The sequence below is a fragment of the Phycodurus eques genome, chromosome 17 (genome assembly GCF_024500275.1).
Source record: "Phycodurus eques isolate BA_2022a chromosome 17, UOR_Pequ_1.1, whole genome shotgun sequence".
Lineage (NCBI taxonomy): Eukaryota > Metazoa > Chordata > Actinopteri > Syngnathiformes > Syngnathidae > Phycodurus > Phycodurus eques.
The window spans coordinates 162,994-177,107 of NC_084541.1; the positions used below are offsets into that span (position 1 = coordinate 162,994).

Below are 14,114 nucleotides of genomic sequence, written 5' to 3' on the forward strand. Positions count from 1 at the left end.
TCAGAGGGTTTGGTACCCCATGCTCCCAAAGCACCCCCCACAGGACTCTCCGAGGGACACGGTCGAACGCCTTCTCCAAGTCCACAAAACACATGTAGACTGGTTGGGTGAACTCCCATGCACCCTCGAGGAACCGGCCGAGGGTGTAGAGCTGGTCCGCTGTTCCACGGCCAGGACGAAAACCACACTGCTCCTCCTGAATCTGACCATCCCCACTATACACAGTGTTGATGGTGCATTGCTTACCCCTCCTGAGACGCCGGATGGTGGACCAGAATTTCCTCCAAGCCGTCCGGAAGTCTTTCTCCATGGCCTCACCGAACTCCTCCCATACCCGAGTTTTTGCTTCAGCGACCACCAAAGCTGCATTTCACTTGGCCAGCCGGTACCCATCAGATGCCTCAGGAGTCCCACAGGCCAAAAAGGCCCGATAGGACTCCTTCTTCAGTTTGACGGCATCCCTCACCGTTGGTGTTCACCAACGGGTTCGGGGATTGCCGCCACGACAGGCACCGACCACCTTACGGCCGCAGCTCCCGTCGGCCGCCTCATCAATGGAGGCGCGGAACATGGTCCACTCGGGACTCGATGTCCCCCGCCTCCCCCGGAACATGAGCAAAGTTCTGTCGGAGGTGGGAGTTGAAACTCCTTCTGACAGGGGATTCTGCCAGACGTTCCCAGCAGACCCTCACAATATGTTTAGGCCTGCCACGTCGGACCGTCATCTTCGCCCACCATCAGGGCCAACTCACCACCAGGTGGTGATCAGTTGATAGCTCTGCCCCTCACTTCACCCGAGCAGCCAAGACATGCGGCCGCAAGTCCGATGACACGACCACAAAGTCGATCATCGAACTGCGACCTAGGGTGTCCTGGTGCCAAGTGCACGTGTGGACACCCTTATGCTTGAACATGGTGTTCGTTGTGGACAATCCGTGATGAGCACAGAAGTCCAATAACAGAATACCGCTCGGGTTCTGATCGGGGGGGGCCGTTCCTCCCAATCACGTCCTTCCAGGTCTCACTGTCATTGTCCACATGAGCATTGAAGTCCCCCAGCAGAACGATGGAGTCCCAGCGGGAGTGCTCTCCAGCACCCCCTCCAAGGACTCCAAAAAGGGTGGGTACTCTGAAGGCGGAGGGAGGCTACCCTCTCGTCCACCGGGGTGCACCCCAACATACAGGCGCCGAGCCGGGGGGCAATAACTATACCCACACCTGCTCGGAGTCTCTCACCATGGGCAACTGCAAAGTTGCCCAACCCCTCTCGAGAGGACTGGTACCAGACCCAAGCTGTGTGTGGAGGCAAGTCCGACTATATCTAGTCGGAACTTCTCGACCTCGCACACCAGCTCGGGCTCCTTCCCTGCCAGAGAGGTGACATTCCACGTCCCTAGAGCCAGCTTCTGTAGCCGGGAATCAGATCGCCAAGATCCCTGCCTTCGGCCACCGCCCAGCTCGCACTGCACCCGACCCCTATGGCCCCTCCCACAGGTGGTGAGCCCATGGGAAGAGGGACCCACGTTACCCTTTCGGGCTGTGCCCGGCCGGGCCCCACGGGTGCAGGCCCGGCCACCAGGCGCTCGCCTCCGAGCCGCACCCCGAGGCCTGGCTCCAGACGGGGGCCCTGGTGACCCGCATCCGGGCAAGGGAAACCTTGATCCACTTATATTTTTCATCATAGGAGTCTTTTTGGACTCAACACTTCCACACCTATAGCAACGGGCCACCAGGACGACTGTGTCATGATCTAATCAGTTTTGTCTTGAGGTGAAGCTGTGAAAAATTCTTAGCCATTTGACCAGAGCTGCCCAAAAATGTGTTCATAGTAGTAAAAGCTACCCTATCAGTTCTTGGGTCTTAAAAAAGAGATTGATTGCAGGAAATATAAAACCAGCGCTCTTTATTGATCCGACGCAGCACTGTTACATTACACAGTTGCACCTCTGCGTTACTGCTCAACCTTCTGACACTGGCTTAGTCTGTTGGTGATGCGTTTAGATAAAGTAAAAGTGTATTAATGTGACGATTTGATGGTCAAATTCAGTCCCAAGAACCCCCCACGCCTCCCCTCCCCTCACAAGCTCCACCCCTTTGGGATGGAGCTTGCTGCGGATAGTGAACTGGACCCCTTCCAAAAACTCTTAAGTCGATTGCACTGCACTACTCTCTCTTTTTCATGTGTGTCACATGTGGCCAATGAAGAACTAATAAATTGGAGGGGATCTGGATAAAGATGCAGATACAGGATTTCATTTTCATCATTTGAGTCAATATGGCTTCAGTGGACACTGAGAATTATAATGGCACATTCCCGTCTGTTCGTCACTATCCTCTAGGAACTGGGAAGTAGCCTGCTGACTAACAAGCAGATGGACAAAGAAAGAGATAAATGATGCTCCAGGTTTTTGTCACAATTTTGTTAACAGTTTAGCCTTATCGAAGGTCTGCGGTGTTTTCAGTGGCATTTTTAAAAAACAGAAACAATGGTGCCCAAGACTTGGACGGTATTGTTGGTGTTTTTACTGCAGCTGAGTCATGTGCACAGACTGTACCCGTTACTGGAAAAGTCTGGTTATAACTTTTGCCTGTCAATTAAAAATACATCATGGATGACAAGTGTGGCATAATGCAGATACTGTGTAGATGTATGTATATCTATATGCAGTGGTGCACAACTGTACTGCATCATACTGACAAACGTTTCTCACATTTGGTTTAGCTACAGTATATGAGGTAAGACAGTAATCCTCTACATTCTGCTATTTGCACAAGAATACGCACGCGATTGTACAAGCCTCCCACATATTCCCACTTCTTGTAAATCAGTGATTAGTTGTGTCCTGCTTCAGATTGAGAATTTGTAATTTTTTAGTATTTACCTTTGCAATATTGAAATGTTTCTTAGGAGTGGTTTACAGGCACGTTCCACTACATGTTATACAAGTACAGTATGGTACTACAAATGAAAGTCTTCATAATAAACTGAAATGTGAAAAAATGTACAGTATACTGAATCTGTCAATGTTATATATCCTTTTAAATTTGGGCCCCGGAGAGGAACCAAATTTATAATTTTGGTCTTGAGCTGAAAAGCTTGGGAAACTCTGCACTACTGGATATGTCTCATGTCTAAACCACTGAACCAGAAGTTCTTCTTTACATTAGACTTCAGTAGTGTCTGGTGCACTTTCAGTTCTGTGTGGGTATTTTTTTGTGTGTGTGACATAAGGTGAGTCTATCTCCAGTCTCTCTCTCTACCTATCTATCCAAGGTTTTACTGGGGGGGGGGGGGGGGAGGAATGTAAGAGGTAGATACTGTATTTCCACAACATTCAGGCACATAGAGCAGTTACATGATCAGGGAAGCTCTTGCATCAGTATAAACACAAAGAAGGAAGTAAGGTAAAAGAAACTCGTTCTATAGCACTGTGGATATTAATACTGTAACTAAGTTCCCCTTAAAATTGAATAAATAAATAAAACCCAGCTGAAAGTGTTTTGCCGAGTAAAAGCTATTGTTTCCAACATGGTGTTGGTAAAAGAAAGTACCTCTATTGTTTGGCATGTTGATGTCATGGCAAAGTCATATCACTCTGGCTGAGAACTACCACTTCCTGTGCATCTCGAAATATACCTTGCGGCAAGCAGCGTGTGTGTTATTCGGAGGTTCAGTGTGAGATGGCGTAATGTGTGTTTGTGTGAGTGACACTATGAAACATTGTCCATGGATGTGGTGCACAGTCCTCATGGTGACAGGAAGAGCAGCTGTCCCTCTGTGACGCTGTGTGTGTGTGTGTTGAGGGGCGTGGCTGACAGGCAAAAAAGACGGAAAGAAACTGACCCTCGACTTCTTCGCTAAATCTATTATGCTGATTTTGAACACTTCCCTTTTACTCATTATCATGCAGAGGAAGACGACTACTCTGGCTTTAACACTGTCCGTCTGCCCCATCCGCTTCCCGAGGAAGACACACTGATCCCGCCTTTGCTTCCTCCTTGTTTCTACCCAGAACATGATTTCAACTGTTCTTCCGCATTACATTTTCATTTGTGTGATGAAATCAATTTGTTTACTCTATGAGTGTTGGGACTCACTAAATGTTTGACTCAAACTGATAAGGTGTTTTCAGATTGAACAGAATAGGTTTTTATTAGCCCGGCAAAGGGGAACAAATCTCGTTTTTTGTTTTTTTTTGTCCAGTATGATCCGAGAGGGCTCAAGTCGCTGTCGTTATTTGAAGAGACGGACTTCTTTGCCTCTGTGACTCTTTTGTTGACTTTCACAGGCATATTTTTTCCTGCTTATGTGACTCAGAAATGTTGACAATAGTGCAGCATTGGATGCACCATCCCTTCGAAAACTCAGATTACCTTGTGTGGCTACTAAACAAAATGGCGTCCAACAGCATTAGGATTTAGATTGAATATAAAATAGCTTCATCGCACATTCCCACCAGAAATTGTCATCTTGAGTGTGAATGCTCAGAAAAAAATCAATTGAGGACTACAACACTGGTCAATACATAGCATAACATAGAAAAACTAATTGTTCGAAAATGTTTTGTAATATTTTGAATGTAATGTCTTTAGAACTATAGGAAATTTTAATTCTAAATTTAGGTAAACCGAGAAAAGCTTTAGACGTAAATGAATCGCATGCAGGTTAATACATCACAGCATATTATATTAAACTCTAGATACTGTGGAAATAGAGTATGTGCTCAAGTGGCTGTGAACAGAATAGGGATGACATGATGGCATCCATCCATCCATTTTCTACCGCTTATCCGAGGTCGGGTCGCGGGGGCACTAGCTTTAGCAGGGACGCCCAGACTTCCCTCTCCCCAGCCACTTCATCTAGCTCTTCCGCGGGGATCCCGAGGCGTTCCCGGGCCGGCCAAAACACGTAGTCTCTTCGCCGTGTCCCGGGTGGTCCCCGGGGTCTCCTCCCGGTGGGACGTGCCCGGAACACCTCACCGGGGAGGCGTCCTGGAGGCATCCGAATCAGATGCCCCCATCCACCTCATCTGGACCCTCTCGATGCGGAGGCCCAGCGGCTCTACTCTGAGATCCTCCCGGATTACCGAGCTTCTCACCCTCTCTCTAAGGGAGAGCCCGGACACCCTGCGGAGGAAACTCATCTCGGCCGCTCGTATCCTGGACCTCGTTCTTTCGGTCACGACCCGCAGCTCGTGACCGTAGGAACGTAGATCGACGGGTAAATGGAGAGCTTCCGCCTTTCGGCTGAGCTCCTTCTTTACCACAACGGATCGATACAAAGTCCGCATCACTGCAGACGCCGCTCCGATCCGCCTGTCGATCTCCCGTTCCGTTCTTCCCTCACTCGTGAACAAGACCCCGAGATACTTGAACTCCTCCACTTGGGGCAGGATCTCATCCCCGACCCAGAGAGGGCACGCCACCCTTTTCATGATAGCATGCTTGAGCAAATACTACTGACACGGTGACGTTACATCATTGCTTCATCATTGCTTTTTCTGTCCGGGAGAAAAATATTGAGAATAGAAATCTAAATCTAATATCTCCGAATCAATTTGTCCTAATTCGTCTCTGTCATTAAAATAATCTTTCCGGCGCACAATAGCATGTGTCCCAGTGGCTTAATATTACGCATCCGCTGTGTACCTTCTGACCTACATATAGCCTGAGCTCGGATGCTAACAACTGGTGCTGCGCAAATCAGTTTATTTCTTGAAGTATTCCATGAAGATGTGACCATCCTGCCTCGTACATACAGGATACAGTTTTAAGAGTGGTTTTAAATGCATTTCAGAGCAAATGTTAAGATGCCTCTCCTTCGGTACAATGGTCGCAGGTCTGTTTTGTGCATACAGACGACGCAGCAGTGAAATGCATCTGCTCCAGCTGCTCTGTCCTCTCGTTGCTTTCTAAACGACATCTTAGCATGGGAGAGAGGCAAGTGGCTGCCTAATAGAGGCCTCTGTGCATTAGCCTGACAATCTATTATTCTTGCAAAAAATGTATTTTTACATTGGTCTCCGGGCAGGATGTTTTGTGCCCTTTAGATTTGCAGCTATTTGCAGGTGGTGACGTGCTCTCTTTCAATGGCTTTGAATGGCCTTGAGTGCACTTCTCCTGCGTAATGGCAACTTGAACAATGAGAAGTACTGCCACTGCACGGCCTAATGGTCTTCTGTGTGTATGTGGGACATTATTGAGAGGGACTTTGAGATTTCACGCAATGGGCGTCCCCAAAGGTCTTCTTCCAAATATAGCGAGGTTAAGCGGTATTTACATTAGAATAAACATACTGTTTCCCTTCGTGCATCTTAAAAGTTAAATGTAAAAGGCTTGTGGAGGAAGTGGACATTTTAAAATCATTCCTCATTTTGAACACATTAGCGGAGAAAACACACCCACGAGCCGCAGCATTAGGGAATAATCTAATACCTGTCATGCAAAATGAGCAATATCAAAAAGTTAACGGTCAGTTTTGACAGACACTGTGAGAGAGGTATTCATTTAATGACAGGATTATTATTTTTGCAGTGGTGGGGACCGACACCAAATCACACTGAGAACTGTTCCTAATATTTTGGTTATTTAGTGAAATCAGAGGCAACGCACACATACAGAGCTTCTTAACAAAATAGATACTGTACTTGGAGAGTTGCTCACATTTTCCTTTATATTGCAGCTCTGTGCAACATAGCTGATTAACGGCTGCAAACTATTCGTGCTGTTTTAGTCGTCACGGTGATAATGGGACGAACCATTGGAGCTGAAGTTGATTTCCCCCGAGTGTGACTCACTTTTACTGCACATTGCAACTACAAGGCACAGAGCACACCAATTTTTATAAAGAGCAAACAATCACGGATGGTGATGATTGTCAGCAAAACTTCAAATCACACTTGACAGGTGCCTTTGGGGAGTTTAAACATGCATAAGTGCTCAGTTGGCCCCTAACAGTAACTTCCTGAGGTGTCCTTCTAGTGAGTCATGTGTGAAAACTGCACTTCGTGGATTAACACGTGCGGCACGGTGGGTGACTGGTTAGAGTGTCTGCTTCACAGTTCTGAGGACCGGGCCCCGCCTGTGTGGAGTTTGAGTATATACTTCGTCACTTACAAAATCAATGAGTGGACAACTACCATCTAATATGTTAACAGCTAAAAGGAGCTATATTTCTATCCAGGAGAACATGGAATACATGCCATAAACACAAGAAATTACGACTACGCCTGATGACATGATCAATTTAAATTGCTGCCAAACAACTAAATTAGTGCCATTCTAATTTCTTACCAATTGGATATAATTTGACAGAGTTGTTTGTTTTTAGTTTCCTTCCACTTGGATTTGGAATTCTTTGGAGCATCTGCGAGATCAGTGATTCTCAAAGTGTGGTACTTGTAGCACTAGCGGTGCGTGGGCTTCCTCTAGTGGAACATGCAAGAATCCCAGCCCAAGTACAGTACAGTGTTATGCAAAGGTCCTATATTTTACCGAACCAACATTTTCGAGTATTTCGGACGTTATATTGGCTCTATGGTGCCTCAGTAAACACGTGAAATATGAATTAAAATCGTTCATGCATTCCTGAGTTCCAGACGTTTTTCGACCGAGAGCAGGAGCTGTGAAATGGAAAGAGTCAAATCTGAGGAACACACACACACAGACACACCTACGGGCAATTTAGAGTCTCCAATGAATGCATGTTTTCGGGATGCGGGAGGAAACCGGAGTGCCCGGAGAAAAAGCCACGCAGGCACGGACGGGGAGAACATGTAAACTCCGCACAGGCGGGGCCGGGGATCGAACCCCGGCCTTTAATTCCAGCCAGTACCAATTCCACGGATTCTTGATCCCGTTATCCTTATCGAGCTTCTTCACAATGTCGGTCTCGCCATCCTACCTCTGTACTATGTCCCTCCGTGACACTGACATACTGCAAACCTATTAATGTAAAAAACTTGACAGCATACAAGGAATTTAAATGCGTAGAAAGATCGCACCGATAACCTATAAATGGCGCAAGATTTGCACCTGACCTGCCGTAATACGGTCTTCAATGATGTAAATATGACGCTCATGATTACAGACCGTCAATGTCAATGTCGACAGAGTACTACGTTTACCCCCCAGCCCAGAATTCCGCGGACTATTTACAGTCCTGCAGGAGGCCTGAAATCAGGTCATTCGATTGTCTCGAGTTTATCTACGTCACTGGTGAAAATCTCTGCGACGCTGTCAACATAACAAAAGACAAGCGGGTCTTCTACACGGAGGCAACGAATCAGAAGAAAGGGGGCGGTCTTAGCCAAATATGGACAAAGCGGATACAAAACTGGGTCAAACAGAAGTAGATGTCAGATGGGCCTTTTCTGGACACTCGTATTATAAAACCAAGGTGTTTTTTTTTTTTTAAATGAATTACATTTTTTAAACAAAGTCCATGTTAGAGAGTAACTCTATGAAGGTCTAAATAGCCAAAATATGGGAACTTAACTTTTTTAGTAAAACTAATTTGAATTTAATCTTAAGAACTGCTTGTTTTCAAACTTTTTAGGTACAACTTTTATTTAACTTTTATGTGCAATACTCTATTATTGAATAATTAGTTTTAGTAGTTTTTTGTTTTTGTTTTTAAATGTTCCTATATTTAACCACCGTGTTAATATTCATGTTGCGCATATATCCAACCATCCATTTTCTGTCACGCTTTATCCTCACAAGGGTCGCGGGCGTGCTGGAACCTATGCCAGCTATCTTTGGGCGAGAGGCGTGGTACACCCTGAAGTGGTCGCCAGCCAATCGCAGATGTTGTGCATAATGTTAAGAATATACTTTTGAGGACTAAAACCTCTGGCTGTATCTTAGTGATGGTCATGATGGCGGTAACTGGTGGAAGTATTTTTTTAGGTGGTACTTGGTGTCCAAGTTTTGAGAACCGCTGTGCTAGATACCTCAGCTCAGTTTTATTTGTAAGATGTTCACCCTTTTTGTGTTTCTAAAAGCGATAACTGTAGATCTCAACGTGGGCTCAAAAATGATCACTTTCTTTAACGTGTAACATTTTTGTTTAACACTTAATGAAACGGTAATTTAGCAACTGCCTTGTTAGGTAAAGCAAGTCAGGGTTCCGAGATTTAACTTGAGTTTGTCACTGTATGTTTTGTACAGAACACAATTCCTACTGTACTGAAATGAACCATACTTGTGAATTTAAAATGGATGATATCGCTTGAAGAAGAGTGGTATTGGGTGGGATATATTGTGGCTGCCTTAAATTTCTTCTCTGTCATGAATGCTCTTCTCACCTAGATTTAATGCAAAAATAACTACCCTTCCTAAAAAATAAAGGTTGCAATATCAAAAACTGTAAAAAGGATGTTGAAACCAATGATGCAAACCAATGGAAACAAAACTTAAACTTAAAACAGAAACTCATCCCATCTTAATTTGAACTAATGCATTAAACAGTTATGTTTGAATTGCAGATCAGTAGGCTGCTAGCTACATTGTCAGTGCAAGCTTTGTATTAATCATATTGATGTTTTTTTTTTTTTTTTTTAAACCTTTAGTGAGTCCTTCTATCATTGCAGGTCAAAATGCATTTTGCGGCTTAAAACGTGAATGTCAACCACAATGAATAGCAGGGGGAGAGTGCGGCTCAATGTAAATGAAATGCCCTGTCCTTTGAGTGGCCTGGCTTATGTAAGTGACTGCTGCTGCTGCTGATGATGTTGTTTTGTCTCTATCACTGCATGCTAGGTCCTGCATCTCTGCATCTTTTCTCCCTACAGCATCTATCTGAAAGCCCCAGGTCTCTCTCTCTCGCGTGCACACACACACACACAAGCCCCATCTTAAATTACAGCAAGCAGGAGGGTGGTGGTGTGGTGGTGTTTGGGGATGTACCTGCCTCCAGCATCCCTCATTCTCTGTGCCACCTTGAAAACAACACCCCGATTTATTTCATTCATCATTGTCTTTGGACGTCACATGCAATGATATCACCACATCACCTTTAATGCGCACAAAATCTTCCAAGCAAAAGGTGGCAGTTTATTTTTGTTGTTGTATTTGTCTTTAAAAATAAGGATTAGGAACCAAATCCCACTGCTCTTTTTACCCATGGATGTTCAGCTCATCTTGTCTGGCTCCCTCCCTCCATCCATCCACCGCACCACAAGGCTTTTTGCACTGACTCCTTGACGGTGTCATAATGCTGCTTTTTTAAGACAATTGGGCCTCACAATAGAGAGACAGGAGAGATGGGGGTAGGTGGGGGAGGAGGAGGAGGGCCAGTGATGAAATGCGACAAAGGTGACAAACTGGGTCGAATCCCTCAATGTTGTGGAGAAATGACACACAAGGTGCTGTAGGGGGGCACCTTAACTCACTCGAACACCTCATAGTTAACACTGATAACGCAACAACTGGAGAGACAAAAGATGAGATGGCATGAGGTATTATCTCATGCCCTCTTCGCTCATACATTTTCTGTGGCTGGATTGCGTGCATGCCGACACACACTCTAGTTGCGTATGCGCTTCCAAATGCGCGCACCCATTACGGTCAGAAAGATGACATGGCCGAGGCTGAAACATGAAGAAAGAAATAGGCTATTACCTCCAACATTTCAGCTCCGCTCCACCCGGTCTCGTTTCATCCTCTTCCTCTCTGCCGACTCCCTCCCCTTTTCTCCCCATGGCAGCATTTTTCTGCTATCTATCTCCACGCTCCGGCTCGCTCACCTCTTCCTCCTCCTCCTCCACTTCGCTTAGTTCCTCCTGTCTGCTGCTCTCTTCCTCTGTCCCAAAATAAATTTGTAAAAAAAACAGCACACAATAACACACACTTCCCAATATGTGTGCCTCTTTTGATCGCTTAGTCAAGAGGCAGGTTGATGTGTTGTCCTCCTCCCTTGCTCCCTCTCTCTTGTGCCGATTCTATTCCATTCACATCACACTAAAGCCAACCCCCTCTTTCTCGTCCTCCTCCCTCTCTCTGTCTCTCTCTCTCACACACACACACATGCACAAACACACACAGCTTAGCCTCAGTCCTCCCCCTCTTGGTCTCTTTGACAGAGAGGCAGCAGTGGTCAGCTGGAGCCAAAAAGAGAGCTCATAAATGGAAATACGCGATTGGTGAGATGTGTATATATTTAAAAGAAGGACGGGCTGAGTGATGTCACTTTAAAGTGATAACGCGCGTGCCATGATGTCATGTTTTGTCACATCAAACAGTCAACAAAGCATTTTTTTCACGCTGCTTATTAATGCAACTAATCAATCTGAAACGTTACTAACATTTGACTTAAATCTTGATTCCCTGCTACCAAAGTTGTTTTAATACGTGTATTCGTTTAGCAGGACTATTTTCCCTTTACAATCATAGGGATCCCATCACATTTAAAAAAATTTTTTTTTTTTTTTTTTTTCAGTTTTGGTAACCATGCATGTTTTTGTCTTTATCTAAACAACTACAACTGTGTCATTGAATGATTATTTTTGTTGTGATAGACAGTTTTTCTTCAATTCTCAGTGAACAATAAATGACTCTTAACCCATATTATTGAAATTCAATGTATTTTTCATGGAAAATCCAAAATATGTTGACGGTGGGAATCTATAAAGGTGTACCAGGTGGTTCTTTTCCATTATGGGCTTGGTTGGGAGGTCTGTGCTCAAACGAGTTCCATTCTAGTTTGTTAGCAGGATTATACAAAAGCTACACGAAACTTTGTGGAGGTGTGTGGTATGTAGGCCAAGGAAGAACATGCGAAATCTAAGAGAGGATCATGAGAAAGAAGTGTATGCAGGCTTTCTTTCTTAACACGAATCTTCAGATTTCTTTGTCATTATGAAGTACTGTATATACTGTATCTTAATGATAAAATGGAGTCATCAGATGAGTAGCTATAAAAGTGCTGCGATCTGCACACTAGAGCCCATTCTAGTTTTCTCTGACATTTCTGCATTGACTAGATAAAGGCTCAAAATGGGGTAGAGTTGAAAATAGTGCACGTGTGTGTGAGAAAGTAACTGTTTGTTTGGAGATAGCTCTGTGTACTCCCCAAACGTCGGGGTGAGATCATCACAAACAATCAACCTCCTTGAGGAAAATTAGAGCACCGGATCCGGACGATGTATTTTCTTTGCCTCCAAATCAGTAGCTGAATATTCTTAAAAACCCACCAGCAGCTGATAACATTTTGATTAAACATTTTACAATATTCAAGGGGAGGGGGCACAGTTTGCAACCCCCCCACTCCCTTAATTACTGTCCGAAGTCCCACCCTGGTCAGACCATATGGCTTTTGTGTGCTAGCAGGTCAGTAGTGCTGGTCAAGCTCCAAGCAGCGTGTGTGTGTGTGTGTGTTGGGGGGGGTTAAGGGAGATTGGGGGCAGGGAGGGGAGTGAGTGGGATGCTGTGTTGTTGGGGCCCGGGAGTGTCATGAACAGATAAGAACCATTAAAAAAATAAAAACGCAGCCACGTGTTGATAGAAGCAAAAACATTCATACCGTATTATGGGTTGGTTGCCAGTAGGACTGTCAATCTAAAACATGTAAATAATTACATTTTAATCATTTTGTTAGTGATTAATTTCTAACTGCATTATCAATACCTGCAATGCAATTTGGTTTGCATTTTTTTTTTTTTTTAAATAGTTGAAAAACTGCTTAAATATAGCAATCTACACACAATGGATCACAATATTACATATACAGTACTTTCTAAACAATTATGTCATGAAGACAACCTAGCTCTATGATTGTGAGTTGATAAATTATTAAGTTACCACAGTACATATAAAATAAACAGTCACCAATTTCTGAAATCTTTCTTCTCATAGAAAATTCTGTTTTGTTTAAGCAAATGTTTTTATCACCAATTTTCATCACCAATTGAGCAATTCTTGCAGCTTTACAAATAAGATAAAATATAGAATGAAACCCAATAGTTCAATATTACTTTTGATATACTAAACTATAGTTTGGGTTGACACTTTCAGTTGTTTCATGTAATATGGTAATAACGTTAATATGGTTACCTAACAGTATCAGTATGATGCAGTGTAGTTCTGCACTACTACAAACTACAACCACGATAATGAAACTATTGTTAATCTATGGCCTAAAGTGGATATAAAAGTCTACACACCCCTGTTCAAATGCCAGGTTTTTGTGTTATAAAAAATAAGACCAAGATAAATCATTGAAAAAAAAAAAAATTCCACCATTAATGCGAGCTCGCAATCACATTTAACACACAACAGCACACACCTGCCACCATTTAGAGAATGTAATTTTCAAGGCATTAAATGCACCATTGAACGCAAGAGAAGACGGTCATCAACTTGAGAAAATGTGGTACAACAGTGACATTACAAAGAACTTGACATCCCTCCAAAATTGATACAGACTAGAAGAAAATTGGTCAGGGAGGCTGACAGCAATACTGACGGTATTGCAGGAATGTCCGGAAAGTATGCCGTTTAGTACATGTGACAACAATATCTCGTCTTCTTCATATGTCTGGCCTATGGGGTGGGGGGGGCAAGACAGAAGCCTTACTGAAAAGTGGCAAAGCGTTATGCTCTGATGAAACCAAGGTTGAGCTTTTTAACCATAATTACAAAAGGTATGATTGGTGTAAAAACACTGCTCATCACATGAAGAACACCATGGCGACAGTGAAGCATTGTGGTTGGTGGCTGTTTTTCTTCAGGAGGAACTGGGCCCTAAGTCAAGGTGGTGGGAATTAAGAACAGTACCAAATACCAGTCAGTGTTAGCACAAACTCTTCAGGCGTCTGCTCGAAAGCAAAACGTGTGCAGCAATAAAAAACTACAACAGCTGGGCTTTATTTTGGGGAAACGAGAGAGGGACTAAAAATGATAGCAAGTGTGTGCCGACTCCCATTTAACATAAATTTGAATGTGATTGGTGAATTCTGACACAGCCACGTCCCCAGTTGTAAGGGGTGTACACTTGCGAAACCACTTTATCTCAGTTGTTTATTTTCATTCCCCCCCCCCCCCCATACCAATTTAGTTGTACTGGTTATAGATCACATTAATGATGGGAAAAGCTTTGAAATTAATTATCTTGG

At 44.1% G+C, this 14,114-nt stretch overlaps 1 protein-coding gene across 1 annotated transcript in view; it reads right to left on the reverse strand.

Annotated features, from left to right (window-relative positions):
• zmp:0000001168 (signal-induced proliferation-associated 1-like protein 2) overlaps window positions 1-11,085 on the reverse strand; it is a 45,997-nt gene extending 34,912 nt beyond the window's left edge. The window contains exon 1 of the mRNA XM_061702605.1: window positions 10,624-11,085. The gene's annotated coding sequence lies outside the window, so the exon portion shown is untranslated. The remainder of the gene's footprint in view (window positions 1-10,623) is intronic.
• Between the last annotated feature and the right edge of the window lie 3,029 nt (window positions 11,086-14,114).